The 15186-nt window shown below is 50.0% G+C and overlaps 1 protein-coding gene across 4 annotated transcripts in view; it reads left to right on the plus strand.

Moving 5' to 3' along the window:
- The first annotated feature begins 7200 nt into the window (after positions 1-7200).
- The window catches only part of Bdh1 (3-hydroxybutyrate dehydrogenase 1), a 37132-nt gene continuing 29146 nt past the window's right edge, over positions 7201-15186 (plus strand). Inside the window, exon 1 of one of the 4 annotated variants that reach the window (XM_013160412.3) lies at positions 7201-7348. The gene's annotated coding sequence lies outside the window, so the exon portion shown is untranslated. Of the gene's footprint in view, positions 7349-10349; positions 10506-13284; positions 13440-15186 lie in introns of those variants that run through there. The other 3 variants (XM_063224290.1, XM_005006886.4, XM_003477100.5) reach the window with 3 other exon arrangements.

Below are 15186 nucleotides of genomic sequence, written 5' to 3' on the forward strand. Positions count from 1 at the left end.
GATTGGTTAATTGTTTGTTTTTCAGTGCTGGGATGGAGCCCAGGTCCTCGTGCATAAGAGGCAGAGTGACACCCCTGGCTCAGTAGAGTGATTTTAAGGAGTTGGGTCCTGCAACTATGGAGGGCCTGAAGTTCAAGCGCTGCAGGGGAGGCTGACAGCCTGCAGAGAAGAGCTGCACCTGAGTCGGAGGACAAACCCCCCCACACCCCACCCCACCCACCCCGGCAGAACGCTCTGCCTGTCTGAATGTCTGCCAGTCGTTATGTGATGGCCTTCAACTGATTGGACGAGGCCTCTGACATGGTGGAAGGCAGTCTGCGGTTACCCATCGCCCATCAATTTATCCTGTGATTCTAGCACTCTGGGAAGCTGAGACAGGAGGGTCCCAACTTCAAGTTCAGCCTCGGTAATTTGGCAATTTGTAGAGATCCTTCTTAAAATAAAAAATAGAAAAGCCAGGTGTGGTGGCAAGGCCTGTAATCCCAGCACTCGGGAGGCTGAGGCAGGAGGATCCTTGTAAGTTTGAGACCAGCTTGGGCTACAAAGTGAGTTCAGGTCCGGCTCAAACTGCATAGCGAGACCCTATCTCAAAAAAAAAAAGAAAGAAAAGAGTAGGGATGTAGCGCAGTGTGAAGGCCCTAGGTTCAATCCCCAGTACTGGGGGGGGGGGGGCGGGGCGGGGCGAGAGAATCCACCAATTTAAATGTTAATGCCTTCCAAAATGCTTCACCTAATATCTGGGCATGGTGGTCAGACAAGAGCCCACACAGCTTTAACCACTCCTCACAAGCCCCGCCCCCAGCTCCCACACGGTGCTGCTTAATCCCCAGGTAACAACAGGAAGGTCAGACGTGGCTGGGGTGTAGCTCAGTGGTAGAGCAATGGCCCCAACACTACAAAACAATTAACAATAGGTCTTACTTGACCTCGCTGATGCAGCTAGCTGCAGTGCCACTGTGTCCTGCAGCGCTGAGCCCCCCGATGTATTCACTGCTCCTTTCCTTGACCCTCATAGCTTACACGGTGCAGTGTGATGTAAAGTTAACAGCGTTTAAATAACTGTGAAGGAAGGCTGTTCTGGTTTTGGTTTTGGTTTTTGCAGTACCAGGAACTGAGCCCAGGGCTTTCACACTGAACCAAACGCCCAGCCCTTTTATGGTCTTGCTAAGTCACTAAATTGTAGGTTGAACTCGAACTTGTGGGTTCTCCTGCCTCAGCCTCCCATGTGTCTGGGATCAGATGTGCACCACCATATCTGACCATGTAAAAACTGAAAGGTTTGGCCCAGACAGGACACTGTAGCCAGGAAAGCCACAACTGGAAGCAGGAAGCCCCATCTTGCCCTGCCCCTAGGAAGTTACCTGTGACGCCATCTTCCCGCCCCTGGGAATTTACATATGGCGCCAAACCTAGGACCAATGGGCTACCTGTGTATCCCTAATGCCCGCCTTAGGTTCCACCCCAAACCGAGGTTATTTACAGGCCCCCACGCCACGTGTCCGCCGGAGAGATCGCTGGACGCCAGCGGTGGGGTGCCGGTCATCTCTCTCCGTGTTCTCAGAATAAAGGCCGCTTTTTATTTTATATTTCTCATCTTTTGTTAATATTTTTCATCTTTTGGAAATAACTCTATCATTTGTTGCCGTGACTCTATCGGCAGGCAACTGACTGTTGGGCCACATACCCAAAGTCTTCTAGCCGATAGCCAGATAACATCCTGGATTAATCCCGAGCCTTTTCCTCTCCCGAGACGTTCCTGTCGCCAGCCGCCTGCACTCCGCATCGGCCAGACTGATTTCAGGTGAGCACTCCCCGGGGAACTTTTCGCACTGGGCAGCCCCAGTGGAATGTTCTCCCCGTCTGCGTGGGTCTGTGCATTTTCACGTCCTTAGGACCGCCCAGGGCAGGGTTCTTTCTGGGCAAACCTGCGCCCACAAAATCTCTCACGTTCTTTGGGTTCGGATAGCCCAAAGCAGGGATCTTTGGGACCGCCCACACTGAAAGACCCTCACTTCCCTTAAAGCCTTGCGCTTTCACGGGCAAAACTGTTACTGACCCCACGTAGACTCCATTCGTAAATCTCTCAGTGACGACTGGAGTTTACGGTTTGGAACCGTAGCCGCCGCGTGGTACCACAAATAAGTGACGACTTTTTTCTGGACCTCCGGTTTTTTTTTCTTGCCTGAATCAGTCATGGGGAACGTATTTTCTAACTCCCAAAAGACGCCTTTACGATGCCTAATTTCCAATTTACGTACTCTAAAAATTAAAGGTACCATAAAAACTAAACAACTAACTTTTTACTGCCAGGAGGTCTGGCCAACCTACCCGCTTATCGGCAAGCCTTGGCCTCAGCAAGGAACATTTGACCCCTGCATTCTCAGGAACTTGTATGATTTTTGTCAAGCTGGCAACAAGTTATTAGAACTCCCTTATGTCCAAGCCTTTCTTATTCTGAGAACACGCCCATCTCTCATTAAGTCTTGTGCTCCAGCTGAGATACTTTTAGCTAAGTCTACTGCGCCGCAAACTTTTCCGTCCTGCCCTCCATTGTTTTCCCAGCCGCCGCCTGCCTACCACCAAACTCGTTCCCTGCCGTTACCTCCCGCCGGACCGCTTTCTCCTCCCCCTGTGCCTGATTCTCTCAGCAGCTCTAATCCCTCTCCATTGCAGATACCTCCCACTGTACGATCGTCTCCCTCTCCGCCTTCCAGGACCCATAACTCTCCCAGCAGCTCTAATCCCTCTGTGTCGCAGTTACCTCCCGATGTTCCATCCTCTCCCCCGCCTTCTCCTGGGACCCATAACTCTCCCAGCGGCTCTGAACCCTCTGTTAGTGCTTCCTCTCAGTCTCTGACTTCTCCTGAGAATTCTGTATCCCCTACAGCGTTCTCACCGCCCGCCCACCATACTAGGTCTTGGTTGCTATGTCCTTCCAGCAGGTCGCGTGATTGTTCCAGCTTGCGCGGGGAACAGTCGCCATGTTGCAACCCTCTGCCACATGGCATGGCGCCGCCATGTTCAGGAGGGCCACATGGCGACAGGGCGCCGCCATGTTTCGGGCCACGTGACAGGGCGCCGCCATGTTCCCAGGTGCCGCCATGTTTTGGGTCACGTGACAGGGCGCCGCCATGTTTCCAGGACCCTTACTGTCAACAGGCGTCTCCTTGTGGCTCCTCTTGTGAACTGCAACAGCCGCCCTGTTGCAGTGCACATGACGCTTCATTGTGCTGCCGACAGCAGTCCTCTAGCTGCAAGGCACACAGTGAGATGCCATCTGCTCGTGTTTCCCAGGGTGACCGGCAGCAGCTCTGTAGCTGCTCTACAGATGATTGCTCACATGCGCCTATCGGAAGGATGGCTGCTCAAAAGCCCTCTGCTCCAGAAACTCCTCAGGCTCTGCTACTGTTTCGGGAGCAAGCTGGCCCCAAGGAGCTGGTTAACATCCATGTGCCTTTTTCCCTTTCTGATCTATCTCAGATTACCCTTAAATTAGGTAGCCTCTCTGTTGACCCACAGAATTATATCAGGCAATTTAAATTTATTACTAATTGTTATGATTTACATTTTAAGGACGTTTATAATGACTCTGGGCCTATAGCTGTGCCAGAGCAGGACAAGCATACTAACTATAACAAACTTTTAAAACAGGTCCAGGAAGCTATTCAAAACCCAGCTGTGTTCCTAAATTGGCTTTCTAATCCTCAAGCCCCGCAAGCAGTTCCAGCTTCGCGCACTGTGTCGGGCCGCCTCCCAGCCCCTCCCCCATGCGCCGTCCCAGCCCCTCCCTCCCCTGTGCGCCATCCTCGTTGCCGCCGCCACCTTACACGTTTCCGGGGGCAGTCCGAGCCTGCCCCTGAGCGCTACATCCCAGCGCTTGCCCCACCCACTGGGCGTGCTCTGCCGGAGCGCCGCGAAACAGCAGCTCAGCGGCTCTGCTCAGCCATGCTTTTTTACAATTTGGCTCCGCTCAAAAGATGCTTTTTTATTACAATTCTCAAACCATTTAATCAAGGTTATTGGCCACCTGATAATTTTACCAGCCTTGTTTATCAATCAAAGCCTTCACCAATCTCCTGTTTAACAACTAAGGTTATAAATTCCTTTTTGCTGGGAACCACTAGCTCTATTTCAAGACAAGGGTTTTCTTCAAAGTTTTATTTTATTTGTCTTGGTTCATACTACTGCAAATAACAACTTTAAAAGTAAATGTGTTCAGAATTTGACAGTATTAGATCAGTTTTGATTGATTTATTCATAAGATTGCTTAACCTTTACTGCAAAATGTTTCCATTAAAGCCTTGTTTGGTAGACTAAAGCTTTGTTAATTCTACGTGTCACCCTAAAAAAAAAAAAGCGATGTGCCATCCAGATAAAGCCTGCTCTCTAATCCAAAATGCCAATATTAAATTCCTGCATACTTACTTAATTCTACTATAGTCCAAATCCCAAACAAAAAGGCAAAACTTGACCTTCAAACCTTATAGAGATCTTAATATGGTTTTTCATAATTTTAACACTTGTGACACTTGGAGTTCTGAGACAGGTAAACCTACACAAGGTGGAGCTGCCTGCCCCCTCCATGGACCATGCTCAAATGCAGCAGAAGATACTGGGCAAGAAAATGCCCCATCCTGGCATTCTTTGAGACCTTACTCCAGGGCTACTGGACTGTCCTAGCCACCAGAGAGTGGGTAAGTCATGCTAAGTAATAGCCCTCACAGGAAATGTCAACACTGCCAGATTCGTCACCAACAGAAAATCGCTGCTGGAGGCTGAGGGGGTTCAGGGCAACAACAGCCCCCTTTAAGGTGTCTGTCTCAGATTCCAAGTCGCACAAAACTCTCAGGTAAGACATTCTCTATATTTGTGGACATAGAGGCCATATATACAGAGGTCTTCCTGAGTATTCAGGCTGCTATATTAAGTCTTCAATCTCTATGACAGGGTATTGATGGTCAACCTATGCCATTTACAAACAGGGCCTATTTTGTGCAGGTCCCAATCCTAAATCTTAAAATGCCTTTTATACAGGCTGACTTAGACACACTGAGGCCTCAACAGCTTCCACCTGTTGTTGCTGGTGGACCCTTCCTCAGTGATATAGACCACCCCCCTTCCTTTCTTATTTACCAATTTATCAGGTACCCTGGTCAAGACTGACAGATACATTTTTGTCTTCTCACTTGGTTTATACTTTTTCAGGATACATAAAAGCCTTTCTCATACTTGCTAAAGTTCTGTTACAGCAAATCATTCCAAGGACTACAACCAGGTTACAGCGACCCATGCCTAAATAAAAGTTGCTGGACTGCCATCCTGGTTTCACATCACTCAGGCTAAGAGGTGCCCTTCCAGCCCTAAATCTGATCATTCTGAGTGGTCATCTCATCTTCTGTCGCCTACCCGTCTCCGTCTCACAAAGGCCGCGCAGCCACAGTTAACAGGCTAAGTCATGTTTTGTTATCCATTTTGGTTCTTAATTTCTTACATTCTATTAATGATCATTTTTACAGCAGGACTCTTTAACAGTAGTGCCTACAGACTCCAACATCATGCCTTCCAGAGACAAGCCTCACCAACCTACTGTCTTAACTTTTATGCTTTCAGATGGGGGAGTAATCACCTCTCATAACTCCACTCCTCCTAACCCCAAGTTTAATTTTCAGAATTCTGCCTCACCGTGGAAATGTTTCTACCTCAACATGGTCCTGATAGAATGATATGTCTAAATCAAAGGCACCTTTCCTTCTACCTCACCTGGGTCCTTAAATATGACAGTGCCATGTCTCCTCATAACATCTTGTCTCTTTGTTTTTCCAGTCTGACATACGTGCATTCACCAGTGAAGCTGTCCTGGCCAAAACACCTGGTACCAGCGTCTACCTGGGCATCAACCTTCATCCCGTCGACTCCCCTAGGCTCCAGTACAGCGCCCTTTGCCAGCAGGAAGTAGTTAAAGAGAGAAATCTTCGCCCCTTTTCATAATAACCATAAGACGGGATATGAAAGGTTTGGCCCAGACAGGACACTGTAGCCAGGAAAGCCACAACTGGAAGCAGGAAGCCCCATCTTGCCCTGCCCCTAGGAAGTTACCTGTGACGCCATCTTCCCGCCCCTGGGAATTTACATATGGCGCCAAACCTAGGACCAATGGGCTACCTGTGCATCCCTAATGCCCGCCTTAGGTTCCACCCCAAACCGAGGTTATTTACAGGCCCCCACGCCACGTGTCCGCCGGAGAGATCGCTGGACGCCAGCGGTGGGGTGCCGGTCATCTCTCTCCGTGTTCTCAGAATAAAGGCCGCTTTTTATTTTATATTTCTCATCTTTTGTTAATATTTTTCATCTTTTGGAAATAACTCTATCAAAAACCACTTACATAACACAACAAAAGGGTAAGAGCCACGCAAGGAAGTGAAGATACTCCTACACAGGCTCCCAAACATTAAGAGCAAAATAAGGAAGAAACGCTCGTGACTAACGTGGGCCCTGCTGCCGCAGTGCGTTGTGTGATGACAGTAGGGATTTATAACTAGCTGTACCCTTCCCGGCCCCTCCTCTGCTCGCTTGGTCCTCGGCAGGCTCTTTACCTACGGGGTGACTCACACCTTTGTTGCTGAAGACACTGGTCTGGATTATTAATAATCCTGTCTTATTTGGGCTGTTGTCATTTTCCCCTGGCTTTAGTCACACGGGTGACAGTGGAAAGAGGTGTCCCAAAGGACCTGTATTTCACCTGCTCTTTCTTTCTCCCACTGTGACCTCAAGGATTTGAGTGTTGAGGTTTTAGCCCTACCTCCTTGCAAGTGACCTGTACAAAGCCCCTGGCCATTTGATATCATGCCCAAGCCCAGATCTGAGCTCTCTGGCTGGCTCTCAGACTGCTTGAGCCAGATCCCGTGCTAATGTGTGCCCCACCGTACCGCAGGGTGAGCTCAGGAGGGAGTAAGGCAGGGCTGCCTTTTGACATGTTCCTTTTTCAGTGTCTCCCCGAGTGGCAGCATCTACCCTTGAACCTCTGTGTATCACAGGGTTAAACTCGCGGGCAGTTTAATCTTAAAACAAACAATAACGAAGCTGAACTTTGCCTGTTCTATGGCAAACACACACATGCATTTTCTTATTAGGTGCCTTCACTTGTAGCACGTACATGAAAACGTTCCTTTCCAGTTAAAAGCAAGTGTTGGAAGAATACACAGAAAGCCTAGAAGGGACTCCAGGGTGTTGCTTGCACCCTGTGAATGGAGCATTCAGAGGATCCCAGGGGATCTGGCCAGTCACTTGCCTGGAGAGGAAGCTGAGTGTCCATAGAGCCCAGGGAGCACGGCTGTACCTGCTGGCCCAGGTGAGAGGAGGGCGACCTTCAGGGCTGTCACAGAAGGAAAGCCTGAGACCTAGGGACGCCTGGCAGGGAGGGGGCTGGAGAGAACAGCCCCAAACAGGCTACAGCTTTGCAATCTGATTTCCCTTTTTAAAATTCAGGCCCAGTCCCTGTGTAAAAAAAGCAATCATAAACATACTATGCATCATTGCGAGAAACTTGGAAAAATAACAGAAGTGAGCTTTTGAATTTGTCGCTTCTGTTTTTGTGGCTGTAGGGCTTGAACCCAGGATCTCACAAGTGATAAGCAAGTGTTCTACTGCTAGGCGACAGCCCAGCTGTTTTTACTTTTAATTTTGAGAGGAGGACTTGGTGAAGTGCCCAGGACGGCCTTGAATTTGAGAGCTTCTCTGCCTCTCGGGAAGCAGAAATCACAGGTGTGCCCTGCTACTGTTTGCAGCTGATCCCATACTTTCCTCAGTTAGGACCTATAATTATTTCTGGCAATTGAGAGCATCAGAAATTAGTAACTGTATTTAATCTGTGCAAGAAATTTCCATGCAACAAAAGCAATTCCAGTTTCTGCTGGGTTGTCCATAGAAACAGTACTCAATGGGCTGTAAAACAAAATTCCCTGCTTCAGCCAGCATGATAGCACAGGCCTGTATTCCCAGCTACTTGGGAGGGTCACACAAGGGTCACAATTTGAAGGCCAGCCTACAGTGTGGGAGCCCGGGGTTTAATCCCCTACTAAATAAATAAGCAAATAAATCAAAATTTAAAACTAAAAAATAAAATTTTAAATTCTTCACTCCAAATGTGTTATAAGCTGGGATTTAGGGCTGAGGCTGTAGCTCAGAGGTGAAGCATGTGCTTAGCATGCACAAGGCCCTGGGTTCTATCCCCCACTAGCACCAAGACTAAGATTGGAAAACATACAGAATATATTTCTTTCCTCCAAGAAAAACCTTAGGACAACTTATGATGCGCTTAAAGCAAAGTCTTTGGAGGAAGACAGATGGGTGGGCTCTGTCTCTGTGGTTTTTAATTGGGTAACGATGGACAAGATATTTGGTGTCTCTGGGCCTTGATTTGCCCTGCTGTAAAACAGAATCTTCGCTCGCTCCCAGATCACTGCAGGATTAGGTGAAGTAAGGCACAGAAGACACCGGTGTGGTACACTAGGGGGCAGCACTGAGCACCGAGCTGAGTCGCTGAGCACAGGTTTATCCTTGAGGTCCCCGGTGCACAGTGCCTGGGAGGTGCCTCCTCCGTTCCTGTGAGCAGAGCGGGCAAGGCCAGGCCTTCGATGGCTGGCTGTCGCTTAGGGTGAGACGAGCAGAAGTGGGGACAGAGTTGTTTTATTTTCTCATCTCCTCATACTCTTTCCTCTTCAAAGGTCCCAGTGATCACAGAAGAACATTAAATTTCAAGAATGCCCATCGCCACACACAAATGCTGTGTGGCTTAAACAATAATTTTCATGAAATGGGCTAGGGTCAAGAGACAGAAGGCTGTGCAAATTACTGTGGAGATTCCTCAAAAAACTAAAGCTAGAGGTTATTTTTGACCCAGCTATTCTCGAAAGAATTAAAAGTGTCTTACCATAGTGATATACGCACACACATGTTGACAGGAGCCCAGATTGTAATCCACTGATAAATGGATAAAAATGTGGGTTTTTGGGGGCTGGGGATTTAGCTCAGCGGCATAAGTGCTTGCCTTGCAAGCAGGCAGTCGTGAGTTCAATCCCTGGTACCGATAAAAAGACAAAAGACAAAAAAAAAAGAAAGAAAGAAAGAAAGAAAGTGGGTTTTTTAATACAATGGAGTACTACTCAGCCATAAAGGATAGACTTGAGGTATTTCTATGTAAATGGATGCACCATGGGACCATATTCTTAAGTGAAATAAATCAGACACATGTAAACAGGGAGAAAATGTTCAAATGGGAAGGTGGGAGGAAGAAGAAAGGAAAAGAAAAAAACCAGAGAAGAAGGAAAAAAAGAAATTGAAGCTCCTGTAAGGAAGAGAGAAAGGGGTTGAAGGGAGGGGACGGCTATAGGGAAAAGCAGCAGGATGTATTAAATGTGGGTACGTTCCCTGTGATGAGTGTGATCATTATTGTATCTAAAATGTACCAATGAATTTAATTATTTTTTAAAAAGAGGGAGAGGCAGGGGTGAGGGTGTGCGCGCCTGATCCTGCCCTCTCCCTTCAGGTCCGGCTTGTTTTCCTTGCTCCTTTACTGCAGGGAAGGGGCGGCCCCTCCCCCTCTCCTGCATCTCAGAATTCGGTTAAGACCCACTGTCAAGACTTCTCTGACCCAAGAGCTTCTGAATGATGCACTTGGCTGCTTCTTATCTTGCCTGTTGAGTACAGAAAATGCTACTTGATGCTTGTAAAATTCAGTACGTTAAGGGTATAATTTCTCACCCTTCAAAACCGACAAAAACCCGGCAGTTTGGGGGCGTGGATGGTTCTGCTTCTTTCTGTTCCCTGCAAGTGTAGCCCAGAGCTCTGCACAGAGGCTCTCCCCCAGGACTTCCACTGATCAAGGGCAGGGTTTAACTTGCACCGACCCAGGTTCCACACTGGGCACCTGGGGTGGTGGGAGACCTGGGCCAGCTCTAGCAGGGGAAGGGCTGTGCCTAAGAAGGCAGGAAATAATTAACTGAGCTGGTGTGAGGCGGAGGGAGTTAGGAGCTGATTGAGGGCAGCAGCAGACACCACGGCTTCCAGGGTGGGGTGTGGTGGGGGTTGAGAGGATGCAGGGGGCAGCGAGGGTGTTTCATTCTGGTCAGGAATCTTTCAGGATTTGGCCTTTTTTCGTGAGGCTTGTTCTGAGCCCCCAAGAACTCTGACTTACATTTCTGGGTGCCCCTCTTAGATTAAATATAGAGTCTCTATTGTCTCGTTTAGTGTATGCACTTGGCTTTTCTTGAGCTGTGGGCTATTTCCCTCGCACACCTGCCTTGCTGATTTGCACAATGCGCTTTGGGTATGTAGGTTAAAAGTGAGAGGTGTTGTAGAGCCTGGCCTTGCCTCCAGGCAGAGAGGAACTGCTGGTGTGAGGAGACAGAGTCCTGGCACGGCCACACTGGCAAGGACCTCACTCCACCCCTCTGCTCTGCTCTGCACCTGCAGCCACCCGTTCAGAGTCAGCAGCCAGCTCCGCAGAGGTAAGAGAGAGGCAGCTGGGGCTTTGCCAGACGCTCCCCTGGCCCCAGCCCTGCTGGCCTCTGACAGTTGATTAGGGTGCCATAGAAGGCAGGGGCTCGGGAAATGAAGGGACAAAAGCTGAACCGTCCTGAGTCCACATTAATAGTATCCAGAAAGTTCTAAAAGGATGAGAACAGAGGGGAAAGGCGGGCTGCAATGCCTGTTTCATGTTAACCATTGGCTTATTCTGGGTTCCCCCCAAGACACAGGGCCTGAGCAGACTTGTATCTGGGTGGCTTATCCTGAGAGCAAATGTGCTTTTTAGTAGTTAAAGAGATGATTGAGCATATTTTCACAGATCACATGGTATATTGCTAAAGAGATTTTGTTTTCTTCTTTTTCACAATGCTTAAAAAGGAGAATGCGAGGGCTGGAGGGTTTAGCTCAGTGGCATAAGCGCCTGCCTTGCAAAGTGCAAGGTCGTGAGTTCAATCCCCGGTACCGCAAAAAAAAAAAAAAAAGGAGAATGCGAACAAATCTCACGGGGAATATACTCTACAGCCTAGGTACATTAGCCACATAGGAAGTGAGTTCCAATTTCACTTAGAATCCGGTTATGAAAGTCCAGTTGCCCAGTTAGGACAGAGGCAGGCGTCGCTGGACAAAGCCCAGTCGGCGTTCCAGGCCAACCCTCCCTGCCCACGCGGGGCAGATCCGGGAAGGCCTGGGCGGGCCCTGTCCGCTAGAGGGCGCTGCGGCTCCCCAGCCCAGCTCCAGGGCTGACCGTAGCCCTGCAGCAGCCCTACTCGCTCAGTGTGTCCGAATTTTGGGTTTTTATGTGACTTGGAATTCAGAAGTTCAGGCCAATAACGCACATACGTGGGTTGAAGATGCATTGTGGAACACAGATTACGCTTCATGTTATCACGGCAAAACATGCCACTCACATTGCTAATAATTCAAGTGTTGAGAATCATGGCACAGTTACAGAATAAATGCTGAGGATACGAGTGAAGGACTGGGAAGAGTCAAACAGGAAAGGGTGGAGGGATGAGGAATGCCACCCAAGGGCATGTTTTAGAAGATTGGTTTATCACAGTACCAGGAGGTAAATCCAGGGCCTTTGAACTGAGCTCTATTTATTAGATAAGGTCTCTTTAAGTCATTAAATTTCCCATGCTGGGCTTGAAGTCACCGTCTTCCTGCCTCAGCCTCCCAGAGTGGGATTATAGGCATATACTGCCCCACCCAACTGGAGGGTGTATTTCTGAGATGATGGAGTTGGTGACTGCCACGGGCCCCCGGGCGTCACCATTTTAGGAGGTGTGCAGAATGTGTCTTAGAACTGTGGACAGAAGACTGGAAGGGTGTGTGCCGCTGGCCAGAGGTCACCCCAGGAAGGGCAGCTCCTTTTCCATCCAGCTTGACTCACGGATCAGGATGGACAGTGGGTTGCTGCAGAGGTCTGATGTTGAAGTGGCAGAGAAGCCCTGGAGCAGGGGGAGATGGGTACGGTGGAGGGAGAAGGCTCTCTGGTCACATCTGTGTCCAACTGGCCACAGCGGCACAGGTGAGCTGCAGTGACGTGAGTCCAGCCACTGCACTTGTCTGGTACAGACACGGACAGGGCAACTGTCCCTTGTCTTCTATAGAAGGAAAGATATTACCACTTGATTCTCAGTCCAAAGTTAGGATCTACAGTTTTCCTAGGTGGAAGAATGAATTGCTGCCTTAACTGCTTTTTCAGCTATGCAGATCTTCAAAGTGTCACCTGGTGACTCAGTATAGCGATTTACCATGATGGCTGTGGTGTGATGTACCAAGTGACTATTCTGAAATAGCATCTCTGACCCAAGGGCCCTGCCTCGAGCCTTGAAATGGCTGCATAGAACCAAGTCATGATTCTCTCAGACTTTTTTTTTCTTTTTCTTTCTTTTTTTTTTTTTTTTTTTTTTTTTTTTGGTCTTTTTCGTTTTTATCGGTACCAGGGATCGAACTCACAACTGCCTGCTTGCAAGGCTGGCGCTTATGCCGCTGAGCTAAATCCGCAGCCCCAATTCTCTCAGACTTAAAGGTTCAGCATGTGTCAGGAGCTAGGTGTGAAGCAGACACAACATGCGCCCTCAAGCAGCTCCTGGGATAGGCACGACAGGTTTCTTGAAAGCCATCCCCTGTACTCACCTCAGACAGCACATATACTAAAAGCCACCACCTGTGCCTGCAGTTACATCCTGTTTTCATTTCTCTAGTCCCTTTTCATTCCATCCTTCTGTAATTTACCTAAAAATAGCTCCTCCACCATTTTGACCTGCTTATTTTCTCTCTTCAGTCTCCTTCCTGGAAACTGCTGTCTAGGGGGGAATAGGGCGGGAGAATTTCATCTCTGGCCGATTATCCGTCAACATTGTATTGTTGATACTGTGGGAGGCTATGTTAGTCTTAAAGTTTTGTAAAAGATCCTTAGGAGCAAAATCTTGTAAATAAATTTCTAATGATCAAAATAAAATTTAAAACCAAGCAGCCAATCCCGATGAGCTGAAAGACAGCAAACAATCATAAAGGGTGCAGGGGAGCCTCGACGTTGGAAGGGCTGCCTCATTTTCTGCTGTGGCACCTTCTCGGCGCCTGCAGTCCAGGGCAGAGAAACCTTCCAGCCCCTCGGCCCAGGCCCAGTCCCAGTCCAAGTCCCAGGCCTTGAAGGAGTCAGTGGCGCTCTGCCCTCGATTTAGGGCCCAGATGATGGGTGGGGGTGGATTAACCTGGCAGCGGAGGGGAACTAACGAGGAGCTGTCCCAGGCCGGGTCCGTGTCCGTCCCAGCTCGCGAGAGCTCAGGAGGCTGCGCCGGAGACTCCCCGCCCCCACGTCTCGCCGTCGGGCCCCGCCCGGCGCAGCCCACGCAAGCACCCTAGCGTGTGGGCACACCCCGGTGCCAGGGACCGGGACGCCAGAGAGGGTAGGTAGAAGGGCGCCAAAGAGAGCGGCAGCAGCGCCTCCTCTGGGTTCTCCGGGCGGGGAGCGGGATCTGCTTGGCTCCGGGCGCAGCAGCCTGGCATGCGGCCTGGGTGAGAGGGGTCTGTATCTCCGCAGAGCGGCGGCACACCAGCTGTGCTTAGTCTGGTTTGGCCTCGAGTGGCCCCACGCACCTGGCCCCTGGGGGTGCGTCACGGCCTACAGGCCGGCCCGGCGGATCAAAGGCGGGAGGAAGGCGAGCTTGTCTCTACCCTAAGTGTTCTCCGGCCACCCTCGCGGCTCCACCCTCCCAACTCCCGCCCATACAGTGGAAGCAAAGTCGGGCGGGTGCCCAACCCTAGCCCAGGGCCTGAACACGCGGCCCCCTTGGGAATGATGGTCCCCTGCGGCGCCAGTTGAAGGAGGAATCGCACATCCCAGAAAGGTTGGGGAACGGGTGTCCCAAGGTCACATCGTAGTTCAAGAAATAGGAAGGTCCTGCCTTCCAGTCTCGGGCTCCAGACACTGGCAGCCTGTTTCCCAGGTTCCGCTGGCGTCCTTCCGCTCCTCTCGAGCCCTCTTCAGGGCGCTGTTTCCAGAGGTCTGGGAAGTGCTGGGGCCCCGCGAAGGATGCTGAACAGCGATCAGGCCATGGTCAGCTTTTTTGGGCAGAACCCGCCCGGGAGGAGCCAGAGAACGGCCACAAGGCTGGGGAAGCAAAGGATTTGCCTAGGTGCAGGGGCGGGAGGGATGTTGGGAGGTAATTGGCCCAAGTAGGGACCCGCCAGGAGCGGCGGTGCTATTCCTAGCCAATGGGAGCATGGCTCTGGCCGAGCCTCCGAGATATCCGTCTTCCTATTGGCTAGGAAGACACTGTCGCTCTGGGATTGGCTGTGCAGCCGTGGCACAGGCCAAGCACTCAGCTGCGTGGAACTAGGCGCTGTGCCTATGAGTCCCGGGCGACCCCGCGCTTCTTGAGGGGTGGAGCATGCAGAGGCTGCTTGGGTCAGACCCCGGGATGGGCCCAGAGCATAGCTGTATCTTTCTTTCATCCAGCCAGCATCTGGACGGCTGGGGCTGCACCCTGCCAGAGGAGGGTAGGGAGCAGACCTGGAATCCTGCACGTGTTTTTCCAACTAGTCAGCCAAAGCTACCCTTAGCTTGAGCAGAGTCACTGGCCCTGTTCCCCTTTGGGGTTGTCACGCGAGGCCTTTGTGACACAGCAGGTGGCCTTTCTGCCAGACCAGTCCTCCAAATATATATTTATGTTTATATTTATCAGCCATATATCCCAGGGAGGCAAGGAAGAAGCTTAGACTTTGAAATTTGTGTCGCTTCCTTATTGTCTGAATACACAATTATAGAGCCTCCATTCTGAGAAGACAAAAGTCGCAGTTTCCTACATGTGTTCTGACCGTGAGAGGTGTGCGTGTTGCGTTGACGGTTGGGTGGGCGCTTGTGAGTAGTTAATCAGCAGTTTTACCTAACTAGGTAAATGTGGTTACAGAGATGCAGTAGGAAGGAGTTAGGGGGAACACTAATGTTTTAATTTAGAGGATCAGGAAAGGAAGGCTTTAGTTATACCAGTTAGGCCTCTGTACAGGATGAGCAAGGCACTGAAACCAGGAAGCACAGGATTTGTTGAGGGAAGGTACAACAAAGAGCTTAATACGAGTCGATGAGAAAAGTGTAATTGGAGATAAGACCTGGAGGGGCCATGGGAGGCCTTGTGTACTGTTTGAAATGTGGTA

The sequence above is a fragment of the Cavia porcellus genome, unplaced genomic scaffold (assembly GCF_034190915.1).
Source record: "Cavia porcellus strain 051 isolate PalLab524CR breed Dunkin Hartley unplaced genomic scaffold, mCavPor4.1 scaffold_14, whole genome shotgun sequence".
Taxonomy (NCBI): domain Eukaryota; kingdom Metazoa; phylum Chordata; class Mammalia; order Rodentia; family Caviidae; genus Cavia; species Cavia porcellus.